The sequence below is a fragment of the Desmodus rotundus genome, chromosome 3 (assembly GCF_022682495.2).
Source record: "Desmodus rotundus isolate HL8 chromosome 3, HLdesRot8A.1, whole genome shotgun sequence".
NCBI lineage: Eukaryota > Metazoa > Chordata > Mammalia > Chiroptera > Phyllostomidae > Desmodus > Desmodus rotundus.
The window spans coordinates 78,457,237-78,473,904 of NC_071389.1; the positions used below are offsets into that span (position 1 = coordinate 78,457,237).

Here is a 16,668-nt window from a genome sequence, read left to right on the forward strand (position 1 = left end):
TATTGGGGTAAAGGAGGACTGTGCAGAGAAGAGATTTTTAGTTTTAAACATTTTTTACTAATCCTCCTGTTTTGACTATGCACCTTAAACTCTCCTTCTAGAGATAACTGATATCACCAATTTCTAAACATTTGGGATTCTTCAGTGTCACCCATTGTATCTGCTGGTCCTCTTTCTGGTTTAAGATTTTATATTTCTCTCTCTTGAGCCACCCCCTCGCATGCTTCTTGTATGGTATATGAACTAGATAGTCCCTGCCCACGCTGCTGTCTTGTACTTGCATCCCTTCACCTTCAAGATGCCTGAGGAAGCACATCATAAAGAGGAGGAGGTGGAGACTTTTGCCTTCCAGACAGAAATTGCCCAACTCATGTTTCTCATTATCAATAGTTTTTATTCCAACAAGGAAATTTTCCTTCAACAGTTCATCAGTAATGCTTATGATGCCTTGGACAAGATACACCATGAAAGCCTGATTGACCCCTCCAAGTTGGACAGTGCTAAAGAGCTAAAATTTTGACATCATCTGTAACCACCAGGAGTGCAGCCTGACTCTGATAGGCACAGGCATTGGCATGACCAAAACTGACCTCATAAATAATCAGGGAACCATTGCCAAGTGGGGTACAAAAGCACTTATGGAGGCTCTTCAGGCTGGGGCAGACATTTCCATGACTGGACAATCTGGTGTTGACTTTTATTCTGCTTACTTGGTGGCAGAGAAAGTGGTTGTGATCACAAAGCACAATGATGGTGAGCAGTATACTTGAAAGTCTTCTGCTGGGGGTTTCTTCACTGCACGAGCTGACCACAGTGGGCCCAATGGCCAGCGTTCCAAAATGATCCTCCACCTTAAAGAAGGACAGACAGAGTACTTAGAGGAGAGTGTGTTAAAGAAGTGGTGAAGAAGCACCCATAGTTCATAGATTATACCATCACCCATTATTTGGTGAAGAAACAAGAGAAAGAAATCAGTGATAATGAAACACAGGAAGAGAAAGGTGAGAAAGAAGAGGAAAATAAAGATGATGTGAAGAAACCCAAGATTGAAGAGGTGTGTGGGCTCAAATGAGGGTGACAGTGATAGGGTAAAAAAAGAAAACAGAGAAGATTAGGGAGAAATATACTGATCAGGAAGAACTGAACAAGACCAAATCCATTTGAACCACAAACCCTGATGACACTGTCCAGGAGGAATATAGAGAATTCTTTAAGAGCCTTACCAATGTCTGGGAAGACCACTTGGCAGTCAAGTACTTTTCTGTATAAGATCAGTTGGAATTAAGGGCATTGCTATTCATCCCCATTGGGCTCCTTTTGACATCTTTGAGAACAATAAAAACAACATCAAATTCCATGTCCACCATGTGTCCATTATGGACAGCTGTGATGAGTTGATACCAGAGTATCTCAACTTCATCTGTGATGTAGTTGACCCTGAGGACCTGCTCCTGAACATCTCCAGAGAAATGCTCCAGCAAAGCAAAATCTTGAAGGTAATTTGTAAAAAATTTAAGAAGTGCCTTGAGCTCTTCTCTAAACTGGGGGAAGATAAAGAACTTCAGGAAATTGTACAAGGCATTCTCTAAAAATCTAAAGCCTAAAATCCATGAGGACTACTAATTGGTGACCTCTTTCTGAGCTCCTATGTTACCACACCTCCCAATCTGGAGATGAAATGATTTCTTTTTCAGAATATGTCTCTCTCATGAAGGAGACACAGATGTTCATCTATTACACCACTGGTGGGAGTAAAGTGCAAGTTGCCAACTCTGTTTTTGCAGAGTGAGTGTGGAAGCAGGGGTCAAGGTATACTATATAACAGAGCCTATCGATGGGTATTGTGTGCACCAGCTCAAGGAGTTTGATGGGAAGAGCTTGGTCTCAGTTCCAAGGAGAGCCTGGAGTTAACCTGAAGATGAAGAGAAGAAGAAAATGGAAGTGAGCAAGGCCAACTTTGAGAACCTCTGCAAACTCATGAAAGAACTCTTGGATAAGAAGTTGAAAGGGTGACAATCTCCAATAGGTTTGTGTCTTCACCCTGCTGCATTGTGACTAGTACCTACGACTGGACAGTTAGCATGGAGCACATCATGAAAGCCTGGGCACTTCGGGACAACTCTTAAAAGGGTGACGTGATGGCCAAAAAGCACCTGAAGATCAGCCTTGTCCACCCCATTGTGGAGACTCTGGCAGAAGGAGAAGGCAGACGAGAATGGCGAAACTGTCGAGGACCTTGTGGTGCTGCTGTTTGGTCTCTTCTGGCTTCTCACTTGAGATTTCCCAGACCCAGTCCAGGTGTGTCTACTGTATGATCAAGCTAAACCTAGGCACCGATGAGAATGAAGTGACAGCAGAAGAACTCAGTGCTACTGTTCTTGATAAGAAACCCTGTATCCCCATCTTTGAGTGTGATGAGGATGCCTCTAGCATGGAGGAAGTAAAATAGGAGTTTCTACCTGCAGAACTTGTACCCTTGGTGTAGTATCTCATAGCTTCCCCAGAAGCCCTAGCCCATCTGGTTTCCTCTGCTGATGACTAGTGATTTTTTTTTCTCTTGTCTTTCCGCCTAAGGCAGGATACAAGGGCTTCAAAACTCCCTTTCCCATATTTGACAACAGGTTTGGGTTTTGTGTATTGTGGTGTTTTTCTTTTGTTTATTTTGTTTTGATATTAAAGTATGCAAAATAAATAAGATGCAGGTTTTTAAAAGATTTTATTTATTTATTTTTAGAGAGAGGGCAAGGGAGGGAGAGAGGGGAAAAAAACTTTGATTGGTTTCCTCTCATACATACCCCAACCAGGGACTGAACCTGCAACCCAGGCATGTGCTCTGAGTGGGAATAAAACTGGTAACCTTCAGCTTTGTGGGATGATGCCCAATGAACTGAGCCACAGCAGCCAGGGCAAGAAGATGCAGTTTTAATTAAAAAAAAAAAAAAAGACTTCATCTTTCTCAGGTCTGGTAAGTCAGTTATTATTTGTGCATATACTTTCCAGCTTTCAAAATGTTATTACTGTTTTCTTCTCTCTCATTATCTTTGTCCTTCTGGATTTTTGCAAGCAAAAAGAAAAAGATATCCTTAACTGTTATTTTAGTGGGGCTTAGGAGAGAGCAAGCGTTAATGTGTATGTTCAGTCTAACATCTCTGCCAGTAAGTCTCTTCTGTAGTTTTTACAATGCTATTTGAAAAATTGTGATTTATTAGGCTCCATTAACAGAAGGGAACCATCTGAAATCAGGAAAATGATGGTGGTGAGTGAAGTCTGGAGTGAACTATTTTCAGTTCTGGACACAGCTCTTAAAACTAGAAAAACTGGAATTATTTTAGAAGTCAGTGATTAGAATATTAATGGAACAAGTAAAAGGACTAGGAATGTTTTCGACTGAGAATGAAAATGTCCAGAAGTTGACTTCAAATATTTAAAAAGTTGATGTTCATTTATTCATTAATCCATTTGAGTTCTGCATTGTGCTAAGAAAGATTCTTTCAGCACGGAACAGAGTAGAAAACATAATCAATTCCTGATTCTTGCGGAGCTCACATCTAGTTGGAGAAAAAGTAACTTCCTCCTTGGTTATTAGTAAGTCATCTGTCATGTCACATTCTGAGACTATGTGAATTTTCTAGACAGTCTTTTACCTGGTGATGTTAGCATCCATTGATGATTGTATTATCTCACAATGGGCATGGCATGGTCAACTAGATGAACAAAGAAGATAAGTTTGGTTCAGGGAAAAGATTACCATAGGGTGCAGCGGGAGCCTATAGCAGGAAGTTAGCTTCACTTAGTAAAAAAAAAAAAAAAAAAATTATAGGCTTTGGTATAAATGCACATATCTCTGACAATTGCTAGCTGAATGACACTGAGTAAATTTCCCTAAATTTTATCCTCTATAAAATGAGAATTACAATTTCTGCCTTACAGAGTTCATTTGTGTATTGATACAAAGCGAACCTTGATGATGATGGCTGCACTATTACAGGATGAGGATGATTGTATTAATGAACATGGTGCATTTAATCAGATGTTGACTTTAAGATGCACAACAGGTCATTGACATTAAGGCATTGCCTCCTGGGTGTGGACATACTGGGAAGGGTAGGAGTAGCCAGAAGGAAGTAGAATACTTTGATCTTTGTCATATTCAGCCTTTATCATAATTGGTGGTGGTACATCCAGTCTGAAATGCAATGCAGAGGTTGTAAGATTCAGTGTTGGACTATTTGCATAACAATCTCCTGAGAACACTAAATATTATAAGGTTCTAAGCTAAGCTGACCCTTCAGAGATTCTTATTCAGTGTGTCTTGGGTGAGATTTTGGTCCACTGCCAGGGTAAATTAAGTGTTACATCTAATCTAAATCTAATCTAATCTAATCTAATCTAATCTAAAAGGTCAGTTTGGGAGAAGAGTCAGTTTGTGTGTTTTCAGATTATAGACAGTAATCAAATACTTGCGTGTGATAGTGTTGGTCTGCATCCTGGTTTATGTTAAGAATAAGGCACTAAGGCCTTTTATGGATAGGTTAAGGCAATTCAACATGTACATTGCTGAGAGAGTTGACACGGGAGTAGCCAGAGAGCTCTGTAGCCAACTCTGAGAGTCATAGTTCCGATCTGTGCTGTTCAATGTGTGGCCACCAGCTCCACGTGATTCAGCTAGAATGGAAAAAACAATAGTTAATGTAATTTTAGGACATGTACTCTCAATGCTTAGAGTATTTTAAAGATATTTGAAGGAAAACAACACTTGAATTGAATTTAGACTTAATTTTAAATTGATTAAAATGATGTAAAACGAAAAATTTTGTTCCTCAGTTAAACTAACTCATTTCAAGTGCTCGACAGCTGCACATGGCTAGTGGCTATTACAGTAGGACAGTGTAGATATAGAACACTTTCATCACTGCAGAAAGTTCTATTAGCACTGTTGAGGAAGTGTTGATAACCTGCCAAAAACCCATGCATAGTAGAAAATAGTTGTTACTGGTCTCACTTTAAAGACCGGGAAAGACTTGATATCTAGTGAATAAAAGACTATTTTAGTTGGTCTTCTTGCCAACTAAAGGAAAAAAGACTGCAGCAAGCCAGGGGATGTTGGATGAAGAAATGGTGTCTATTTCTACACATTCACTCTCTTTGCTGTGGGGAGGGTGAGTTCCTAAACCCTATGGTCCTCAGAAGCAAGCTACTTAGAATATCCTCCCTTAAGGGGCTATTCTATGAGCCATTGTTGGATCCTACTCTCCTCCTGGCCCCTGCGTTCCCATTCGCCAGGCAGCCTAACTGCCAAGAGGGCTGGCAGTGCCCAGGTGTGATACCTGGTAGCTACGCTTCCTCTCTGTGTGTGCTCTGTTGGCTCTAAGTATAGTTTGCATCCATCTGCTGCTCTCGCCCTTCTACGCTACAGAGTTAGGTGTTGTTTTGTCCCCTGGAGGGAGCCCATATTGTTCTATTGCTACCACAGAAAAAACAAATCAGGTGCAACAAGGAAAATATGGAGTGTAAGCATGTGTTTCCAGGTCATCAACATGCAAGCAAACGTGCATGAAAATGAGTGCTAATTTACTGCATGATTCAGTGTTTGCAAGACTATCAAGTTGTTTCCCATAGGCAGCCCAACAGCCATCACAAAGTAATGAATTTTTATTATAACCATGTATGATGGTTGAACTAGCAAAGTAATGATCAAAGAAAACAAAATAATAGCAAAAGGTGATAATAATAATGATAGTGTAATAATTAACTGGCAAAGGCATTTATAACAGGGGTCAATTGGCTAATAGAGTTGTTTGGGGCAGTCACAACATGTCTGATTTTCTCATTTTAACGTTTTTTCTGCTGCCTTCATTTAAAAAAAATCTTGGTTATGAAAATAGACTCACATTAATAATCAAAATAGAAACAAATTGAATGGATAGTAGGTCATGTTTTTTATTTATGTGTTTCATATTAGGTTTTGGAGGCCCTTTAAAATTTGTCTGGACTGTTTTGCAGAAATTATTAAACCAGAAAAAAACTCCAGCTTTTTGGAATTTTATGTTCTGTTTTGAATTACACTCTTCATTACCAATTTTCTCATTCATGCATATGTATCTTCGGATTTGCTTTGGTTATCTGCAGAAATCAGGGTGAATTGTACTTTCACATGGACCAAACCATTTGGAAACAAGACCGTTTAAAAAATAAATAGGTATTTAAAAAATTCATTTTATCTTTTTGTATCCCTCTTTACTATTTTCCTTTTCTCATATTTTTTCTTTTTCTTAGTTTTTGTCGAGTCTATTTTAATATATCATAGAAAGGAGAATTGATCTAATTTTAACAATATAAAAGTAGCGTACATAAAGTCAGGTTGTTCAAAAGAGAATTCTGAGTAATGTAAATAGACTTTAATGTATAGTTAGCCCTTTTACTTGAAAAGTTGTCTCAGTTCATGCTCATCTTCTTTCCTGGAGTGTTGTTAGTTATCTCACTTTAGGCAAGTGAGTATCTTCCAGCAGTTCTCAGCCAGAACAAATATTTACAGTTAAGCCCTAAACTCCAGAAAATGGCTTTGTATCTGTGCTGGAGGTGGCTGGGGGGTTTAAATGGAAAGGCTGACTTTGTCTTAACTTTAGAAACACAAATGGAGCCACTACAATAAATCATTCAAAGACATTCAAATGGATGTTTATTAGAAGAAGCTTACCTCCCTTAAACTAACGTAGAGAGGGTTAAGAGGCTATGGGGGCTGTGATCCCACATAACTAATGGGCACACTTTTCACAGACAGAAGGGCCATGCTTTAGTCATAGTGGTAAATCTGTAGTGACAGACGTTTGTTCTATATTTGTGAATGACCTGATTTGGCATGCATGCAGCTCGTTCTACTGACAATAATGGTAACATAGTGTGAGGAAGAGGGAGGGAAGAAAGGAGAAAGAATTAGAGGAGGAGGCGCAGTAGAGGGAGGACAGAAACCCAGGCAGAGAGAAAGGGAGAAGGGGAAAGGACTATTAAACAGTGAGAGATCAGGAGCATCTAAGGGTGATTCAAACCTGCCTTTAGTAGATCATTATTTGCATTTGGGAGCAATTCTAATTGATTCAGGGAGAATTGCTTTTCTTTCCTCCATTCTCCCTCCTCCTTCCTCTCCCTCATCTCCCCTGAAATCTCTGGGGAAGATAGATATTCAGACAGCTGTCAGCTGGTGCAGGATGCTTCTGCATCAAGGAGTCCCTTATAATTTGCAGAACTTGGCTGGCCCGCTACCCTTTGCTACTATCCTGCAGCCTCTTCAGGTAAGAAGGAACTGGCCCAAAGTGATGGAAAAACAAAAGACAAACACACAAAAAAAACAAAGGCTGTAATAATTAGAAGAGAAGTAGTGTTATGCCCTCTGCTACTTCCTATTCCCTAAAGCCATTCCTTCTTAAAGTAACAGATATAATCCATGGCAAGAGCAATTAGGACACCCAAAGACACCTCTGTTGAGAGTGCGTTAGGAGTGGTGGGTAGAGCACTGAATGAGAGAAGGGAATCCTGGGTACTGCTACAGACTTGCTATGTGGCCATAGACAAATCCCCGCCTATCTCTGAGCCTATTTCCCAACCTGCAAATGAAACAATTCAAAACAAGGTCTCTAGGGACCTTTTAGCATTCAAATTCACAGTTCTCATGGTAAGCATGTAGACATGTAAATAAGTAGCTCTAGAGTCACCACCTCAGACGTCTTTTCTGACCTACCTATCCAAAATATTTCCCTGCCCTTGAACACACCACTTGCCATTGTCTGACACGTCTTGTTGGTTTCTTTATGGCCATTTGATTAGCTGACTAGGGTGCAAGCTCCATGTAAATTGAAACACAGTCTGTCTTATTCACCACTTCTTTTTCAGTGAAGAATATATATATTGTTCATATTTTTTATCTTCTCATTATAAAATAAATGTTTGTGGAGTACTGAATGGCTCTACCCAGGAATATTTCTATGTTGCGATTTTTCAGTTTATAAACAATAGAGACATACTGGAGTTACTTACCTCAGTGAGTGGGTATTTATAAGGAATACACAAGCGAGCAAGGGGTCGGAAACTTTTCGAAGCCCACAGGCAGGCTCTACTGAGAAATGGAGTATGGCTATCACCACTTACAATCCAGTTCAAGTTTTACACCCTAACAGCCCTTCTGATGACCAGCATTTACTCTGTTCCCTGTCTGCTCCGATCAAGCCTCCTTGCTCTCTGCTCTGGCTCTGCCACTTCAGTGAGACTGTTCACTGCTCCCCGCTTCCCTTGTTCCAGGCTGTCCAGCATCACCAACTCTCTGTGGGGTCTGAGATCAAACTCACCCAGAAAGGCTGGATTGGTTTACCTGTTAACTATCCAGTACAGAAAACCTCTTTCAGACAAAATTGCCCTGATAACAGCATAAAGGGAGCACATCAGAAGCAACTGTATAGCTTTTTTAAAGTATACTTCCTGGGGTCCCATTGATAGGTAATTAATTAGAACCTCCATCTGGTGTTGAATTGGACATCTGGTATTTTGAGAAGTCTCCCCAGACAGTTTTTTGTGCACCACTAGACAAGATATACTGCCAGGTGCCCATCCTAAGCCCACTCATGTTACTGAACCAAAGGAGTTCATCTAATGAAAAGTGAACAGGATTTGCAGCAAAGAAAGTAAAGGTTTATTTAAGCAAATGGCACCAAACCTGCAGTCATAGGTGAGCTGTTGCTCTAAGACTTGGCTTCCTGATGGCCTCTAGAAGATGGGTTGTATAGGGGGAGAGTGATTTATCATGGTGGAGTTAGAGTCATGGTGTCCCTTGATTGGTTGGCACTAGGGCAGGGGTAGTTGATCATTGCATCTGGTCCTGATGTCAGCCATGGCATCACTCTGTCTGGTTTCACAAGGGTGTGGTCAGTGGGGCTGTTCACTTTTCTGGGTCTGGAGCTGAAATACAACTGAGGCCTAGATGTTATTTAGGTCTTTGTCTCTGTGGTCAACAGACCCAAGGTTTTCCCCTAAGATTATTTGATGCTGACCAAGACCTCACTGTCCAGAGGGCTTAATTATTACTGGAGCAGATGTGCAAAAGAGAAGGACAAATGGGTCAGGGTGCTCCTAAGCTAAACAAGGCCAGTTTGAATTAAAAGGAAAGAAAGAAAAGATCATTTAAAAAAGTTAAGTTTCTGTATGGTTACAATCTGCTGTGCCCAAGGAGGTGGAATCCTGGGTACAAAGCATGGCAAACACAGAGAACTTCAAAGAATCCTTTCATATACCCTGTGTACCTTTCTATCAATCTGTGCATCCTTTCTGCCATCTATCTATATACTAACATTCCTAGGTATGATATTTAGATATTAAATTTTGATTCTACTATCCCTTTCCTTTCCCATCAGAAATACTTATGAGGAATGATTAAGACAAGTTAGAGTGTTTCAAAAAACTGGAAACAGATGAAGGTTCATTCTAGCTGTGGTAAGATAGAACATAAAGCATGCAACTCTGGATTCCATTTCAGGATTAGAATTTAGCTCCTTAAAATAATAATTCTTTATTCTGTATTCTTTTTCTCAGTCATACTATTTCTAACGTAGGAGTACCCAGAAAGGAATTTATTTTTTCTGGGTCACATGAGGGCAGCCCACAGAATGATTTATGAAATAAAACTACTACTTATTTATCAAAAAAAAAGCCATGAAAAACAAAGATAAAGGATGAGGAGGAGAAAAAGAAAAAAAAACAGGAGGAGGAGAGAGAGGAAAACAACATCAAACAGGCCAATTTTTATGGCTGACATTAGGAGGTCCTTGGGAAAGAATGAGCTATCAGGAAGTGAGGAAGAGTGGGCAGTAACTTATCCAACATAATGTTTCCTGATCTCCAATTTGTATGATGTACAAAAAACATACAAGATACAGTCTTGCCTTCATTGAGCTGAAAATCCAATAGGGGAAACACATGGAAAGGATCTACAATATTAAATAAGATAATATATATTAACAACATTTTGAGTGCCAAGACTATTGTATGTTCTCAATAGATGCAAGTTCCCTTTCATCTGAAACAAAGGAGTTGATCAAACACTAGCTATTTGTATCAGATTTACCTAACCTTTGGTCCAGCTTGTTTCTCCTTTGCCTACCTCCATGTGATTTTCCAGGTTCCCTTGCAGCTAGGATGGCCACAGGAAACAGAAGAAGTCTGCTGGTATTTTCTCTACCCTGTTGTACTATGTTGAATAGTATCCCAAAATAATTCATGTCTACCTGTAAATGTGACCTTATTTGGAAATAGGATCTTTGTAGATATTATTAAGTTAAAATGGGGTCCTACTGGATTAGAATGGGCCCCAAATCTAATATCACTAGGGTCCTTATAAGAAGAGGTATAGACACAGAGGAGAGAAGGCCATTTGAAGATGGAGGCAGAGACTGGAGTGATGTATCTACTTCAGAAATGCCAAGGATTGCTGGTAACTCCGGAAGCAAGAAGAGACTTGAAAAGATTCTTCCCTAGAAACTTCAGAGGGAGGACAGCCCTGCCCACACCTTGATTTTAGACATCCAGCCTCCAGGACTGTGAGAGAACAAATGAATATTATTTTGAGCCACCCGATTTGTGGTAATTTGTTATGGCAGCCCTAGAAAACTCCTCTTTCTTCTTTCTAGAATGAGGATAGCTTGTCTTGAGGAATAGCAGACATCTTGCAATGACAGAAGCCATATTCTTAAGTAAGGATGGTAGACTAGGAAGACACTAGAAACCTGCTTCCTTAGGGCAAGTACCCCAGACTTCTGATAAATAAATCATAGGTGTTTCAGTTATTGTCACTCACCCTTCCTGCTAAGGATGGCACATTTCTGACTAATGCCTCCCGGTGAAGAGGAAATGACTCGAGAGTAACCTGAGTTCATATCTCAGCCATGTTATTATGTAGATGGGTAGCCTTGGGCAAGTCATAAAGACTTTTTAAACTTCATTTTATTCCTCTGTAAATTAGAAACAATAATATCTATTTGAGTTTAAATGAGATAGTTTATGAGAGAGCCAGGGGTCATCAACAGGGGTGGGGAAGCTAATTCAAGTTACCAAGACTAGAATCCCAAGGACCAGGATCCTGTCTGTGTTGATTATCAATGCATATGCAATATAAAGACTGTTTTCCACACCTCTATCTTTGTGGGGAGAATGTCAATTTAATTTTTTCTTTTTTTTTTCTCAGTAAGCAGCTCTTGGCAACCCAGGTAAACGTACTTTATATAATATAAAGAACCATACCAGCACTGGGGGTTAATTACAAATTAAATAGCTCTACCAGACAGATTACATAAGAAATGGTACTGGGATGAAGGGCTCCACATGCTCTCATCCAATAAAAAAGAGCAGAAGTAACTTTTTCAAGTTCTTTCTGGGATAGTCCTGCCCCACCAACTTCCTGAACCTTGTTTTTTTTTGCCCTCAGCATGTCTCTTTGATCCCAGAACTCTTCCTTTGGTTATGAGCAAATTTAAGACATGAGCTAGTAGCCTGTGGTGTCAACACTTCCTATTCAGAACTAACAGGCAGAACATCAAGGATAGGAACTTGTTCCAAAAGGCCATGGGCCCTGACGTAATTAAAAGAGAAACTTCAGGGTACACCATGGAAATATGCCAAAGCTCCATGGAAATCTGAGTGGTAGCTGGACTTTCTCAGAAGAACAGTTCCAACAGACCACATCTTTACCCACTTCCCACTTGGCAGAAAGGCCTCTCCCTAAAGAAGCTCAATTTTCTGAAGGGCTAGAGCTTCTCGATGTTCACTGCATCAAGATATAGGTCCATGCTTGGCCTGGCATCCTAGCTGCATTGTGTCTTGTTCCTCTCAGAATTCAATTCAAATCACCTGTTTATAGACTCAAGTCTAAACATAGCAGGCCCTGGTCTGTCTTTTCCTCTCCCTTCCACCCTTTCACACCCTCTTACCACTTTAGAGCTAAGTGAATATGGTTTTCCAAATATAGTTTTGCAGCCAGTGTGTTAGGCTTTCTAATGAGCAATGGTAATTGCTTCAGCTATTTCCCAAAATGAAAATCAACCTCTGAAGAGCAGCTGGTTTTTTGTAATATTCTGCTTCCTCCGACTGCATCCCCCATTCCTACAAGTCAGTCAAAGCCTAGCCTTGACTGTTTCATCTAGGAGCAGGGCCTGTGGGACCAGGCAGGAGGAATGTGCTGATGGTAGGGAAACCGAATAGGCAGGCTATTGTGTACTTTATTATATTTAAGGAAATAGGGAAGGGGGAAGAGGGTGGAGGAAGACCTGCTTTTACTTTTGATTTCTAAGATATCCTATTAAGTGTTGTGCTTATTGATCTAACTGAAAAGATAACCAGGTTTTTGGATGACAGAGCAAAGATGTTTCCACCCTCCTTCTGTTTTCAAGAGTCACCCCAAAACAACAAAGAGTACACAAAACAAAAACACAAACCCCATATTCTTAAGGACAGGAGATATCTGCAATCTGGAACCACAATATATGAAGATGAGAAACAGATGGAGGAATGGTAAGGCACTTAAAAGATTACGGAAAGTCAAACCTAATGGCCTGAGGGTGATATCACATCAAATCAAGCCAACTCACTCTGCACAACACAGGGGCATCCAGGAGTTGAGAGGCCCATATGGCAGCAGTGGATGAGAGGGAGCACAGCACTGGAAACAACCCCCTTGGGAAAAGGGGGATAATACCAGCTACCACTTGTGATGCACTTGTTGGCATCTGGCCCTTTACACACGTTCTCTACTGCTGTCCTCATACTCACAGCACAAGATACTGTTTCTCCCATTTTATAGATGTAAAAACTGAGGCCCAGAGGGATAATTTGTCCCAGATAACAGGAGACAGATACTAAATCAATGTACAGCTGACCCTTGAGCAACATGAGTTTAACTACACGGAACCATTTACATGCAGAATTTTTTCAGTTGACAATTTGAAATAACTTGCAGACAAATCACTTTAGCCTAAAACAGATGACGTAAGCTTATAGCATCCGATAAATACAGTGTAGTACTGTAAATGTATTTTCTCTTCCTTATGATTTTCTTAAAAAACATTTTTCCTTTACCTTACTTTATTATAAAAATACAGCACATAATACATATAAAGAACAAAATATGTGTTAATCAACTATTTATGTTATTGGTAAGGCTTCTGGTCAACAGCAAGCTATTAGTAGTTAAGTTTGGGGGGCATTCCAAACCTCTAAGTGGGTTTTCGACTGTGCGGGAATTGGTGCCCTTAACTCCTGTGTTGTTCAAGGGTCAACTGTATTTTTAGTTGCAAAGCCTTCCCACCAGCCTCCACCACCCCTCTATGTGAAACCAATTCGTGAGTGCCAGCTGAAACCTGAGCTGACTATGTGGCCAGGTTGTCAAATGGTTGGTAGGTATGATAGCAAGTGCTGGGCAGGGCTGATGCTGTCTGGGGTCAGGCATCACTATTTGGCTCCAGCTGCTTGTTGCTTTGAAAATTCCTAGAGAAACAAAAAGGTAACCACCTCCCCCTTGCCTTCCTGAACAGGATCTAGTCTGGAGGAGCCTTCCTGCTGGGATGGGGCCATACCTAGAAAGTGAATCCTGAGGTCCACAGTAGCTGAGGGTCCACCAAACACACTGGCCTATGTCCTGAGAAGGGGGATGGGGTATCAAGGGATTTGCTAATCCTTTCCTACACTTGCCTGTTTACTGCTGCCCTGCTACCTGCCCTGCACCGCCCAGAACAGGTTCACACCCCACTGTTGCTTCCTGTCTCCACAGATCACCAACCGCACAAAAATTTGTGTACATCCAGGTCATGAAGAAACAAAGCATCCAGCATCAAAACTGCCAAATAAAGTCTGCAGTGCTTATTATCTAGTTTATTAATGATTTCTGTTGATGGCTCAAAAGTCATTCAGCGGACACTTGATGGGAATCTACTATGTACATAGTCACCATGTCAGGTGCTTTAGAGAAGAAAAGATTAAGGGCATTGTGCCTGCTCTCAAGAGTCTGTAACCAGTCAGAGAGATATGGCACCAGTCTCTGAAAAGGGATCTGAAGATGTGAGGTATGGGTGATTGAGAGCTAGTGGGGAGATTCTCAGTGTTATTGAAATCCTTCTCATTTTCTGTTTATATCTCTGGCTGTTCCATTAAATTGTGAACTTCTGAGGGGGACTGGGGGAGTCACAAGCTTTATTTGTGTTATTTCTGAAACCAGTTGCCAAAAACTACAGCAGTGTTACCGCATAGTGAAGTAAGACTTTTTCTAACCAGATCTGAAGCCCCCTCCTCTTAAGCATAGTGTGATTGTTCTCAAGGTCTCCAGTTCAATTTCAGCTAGAGAATTAACCATTTAATATCTACCTGTCACATTTCAAGAGTTTCCATATGCACGCTGAATTGAAAACCTGTGGGAGCAGATCCGAATCCTTCAGCTGTCAAGTCCCTTTGACAAGCAGCTGCTCCTGATATATACTATAACCTCACATTGATTCGTCCACACGTGTGTATCAAGGGGCTCAGAATGAGCCTGGGATGGGTCATCTGGGGTTCAGGCCTGCTGGGACACATCCAGGCAACTGAAGTTTATTTGCACAGGGGTTGAGAAGCCTCCAGGGAGAGCATTAAGGAAGAAATAAACCAGGCACAGTGAATTTCACCCAGTAAAAAGTCTTAATCATTCTAGGGAAGGGGCAGTTCTCTCAATAGTGTGATCTCTGTCACGTAGGTGTGTTTCCTGGTCCAATACCCACTGGCCATCTGTTTGTGTCCTATGAGGAGGTGGCAAAGGTGGGGGGCGGTGGGCTGTAAATAAAAATGAAAAGAGCTGTTTCTTGAAATTCTTAAAATCTTGAGGCCCAAGTGACACTGTTTCTAAACAGGAGAAGGCATTCTTTCTGCCACGTTGCAAGGCATAGGTCCAGCAAGTGCTCATGGTGCCAGGCATGCTGATGCCCAGGCACCAACGCTGACTAGTAGCACGAACTCCATGAGATGCTGTTTGCAATGGAGCGGCCATACCATCAACCTGCTCAGCAGAACAGTGATGGTGTGGAAGCCACCACCAGCAAGAGACAACCTTGCCTGGTGGAGCAGCAGACATGGTGGGCAGAAGCAAGGATTTGGGTGTCCAGCAGGAGCCAAATGAAGCAGCAGAGGAAGCACAGCAGTGTCTGCCAGAGTATAAATGAGACCATCTACTGGCCCTCCCTGGGAAGGGGTGGTGCAGATTCAGGGGCTGGGAAGAGGTGAGGGAGGGGTTGGGGAGGGAATCTTTGAGAGTAGTGTGCGGGGGACTGCCATTCTGTATTAGGCTTGTGACTGAAAGAGCTAGGGGCGTTTGATCTCATTCCTAGTCATGGATTTGAAGGCACTGGGAAGATTTGATTTCTTTTGTATACTCATATAAACACATAAATGCACAAACTTACACATATACTCATTCTATCAAAGACATGTACTATGCATGTAAATACTCATATGTACCATATTTGTGCTTGTACATGAATTGTAAGTTGTTAAAACGAGGTGGGGGTGGGTAACAGTTGGGTGATGGGGTCAAAGTGGGTGAGTGACATTTGGCTTCAACCAGAGAGCTCTGCTTTTACTATTATACACTTTGTACTTCTGCCTAAGATTTCTTATAAAAAATGTTATCATGGCAAAAAGAAAGAAAGAAAAAGAGAGAGAGAGAGAAAGAAAGAAAGAAAGAAAGAAAGAAAGAAAGAAAGAAAGATGTTTGAAAACTCACTTGATATAATCCAACCATATTATTTTATAAATGAGAAAGTGGGGACACAGAGATGTTAAATGACTTGCCTGAGGCTATGAAGACAAAAGTAATGGGTTAAGGGCTCAAGTCCAACGTTTTTATTTTATTTTATTTTCCAATTACACCATATATAGAAAGAAAGTATATACACTAAAATAAGGAAGTCTGGATATTGTACAGAACTCTGAGTGTTTCCCAGTTTTAAATGATTAGAGGTTTGAGAACTGGCTTATTAGATGTTTGATTTTTTTATTTATAATTTTATAGCAAAAAAATAGTAGCTATGGGGGCAGTAATATAGATTAAATTAATACACTTTTGTAAGAAGTGACCACAGTTAATACAATTTTAGGTTCAACTTTAAAGTCTACTAGACATGTTATATTAATCAGAAATGTAGAACAAAATGAGATTATTTTGTTTTAGAATGAGCTTTGAAAAACATTGGCTCAACTTTCTAAGCACAGGACACAAAAAAGTTGACAAGAAAGTTTGCAAGTTCATGAGTAAATATTAAGAGAATAGAATTATTCACTGAGGAAGGAAAAGCAAAAGAGGCTAACCATTTCCAGGAATGTAAAAAGTGTCTTGACTAAGCTGAACTATTTTTATCCACCACCAGGAGGACAGAATAAGGGCAGACCTGTGGAAATACCATGAGAGATGGAGGTGGTAGAGTCAGTAGAACTGAGATGCTGATGCATACCTGGTTCTCAACGCCTTGCAGAGTTGTAAAGCCCAGAGGTAGATGTGAAGTGATCAAGCAATCCAGGGAAATAATGGTGGCTAGATGACTGACTCCTGGTCTCTGTTATTATTTCAGAAAACATCAAGTGTCACCACATGGTGAAAGCTAAAGGTAATTCACC

General features: G+C 40.7%; 1 pseudogene; it reads left to right on the forward strand.

Moving 5' to 3' along the window:
* The first annotated feature begins 298 nt into the window (after positions 1-298).
* LOC112309231 (heat shock protein HSP 90-beta pseudogene) lies at positions 299-2,449 on the forward strand (annotated as a pseudogene).
* Positions 2,450-16,668: the final 14,219 nt, after the last annotated feature.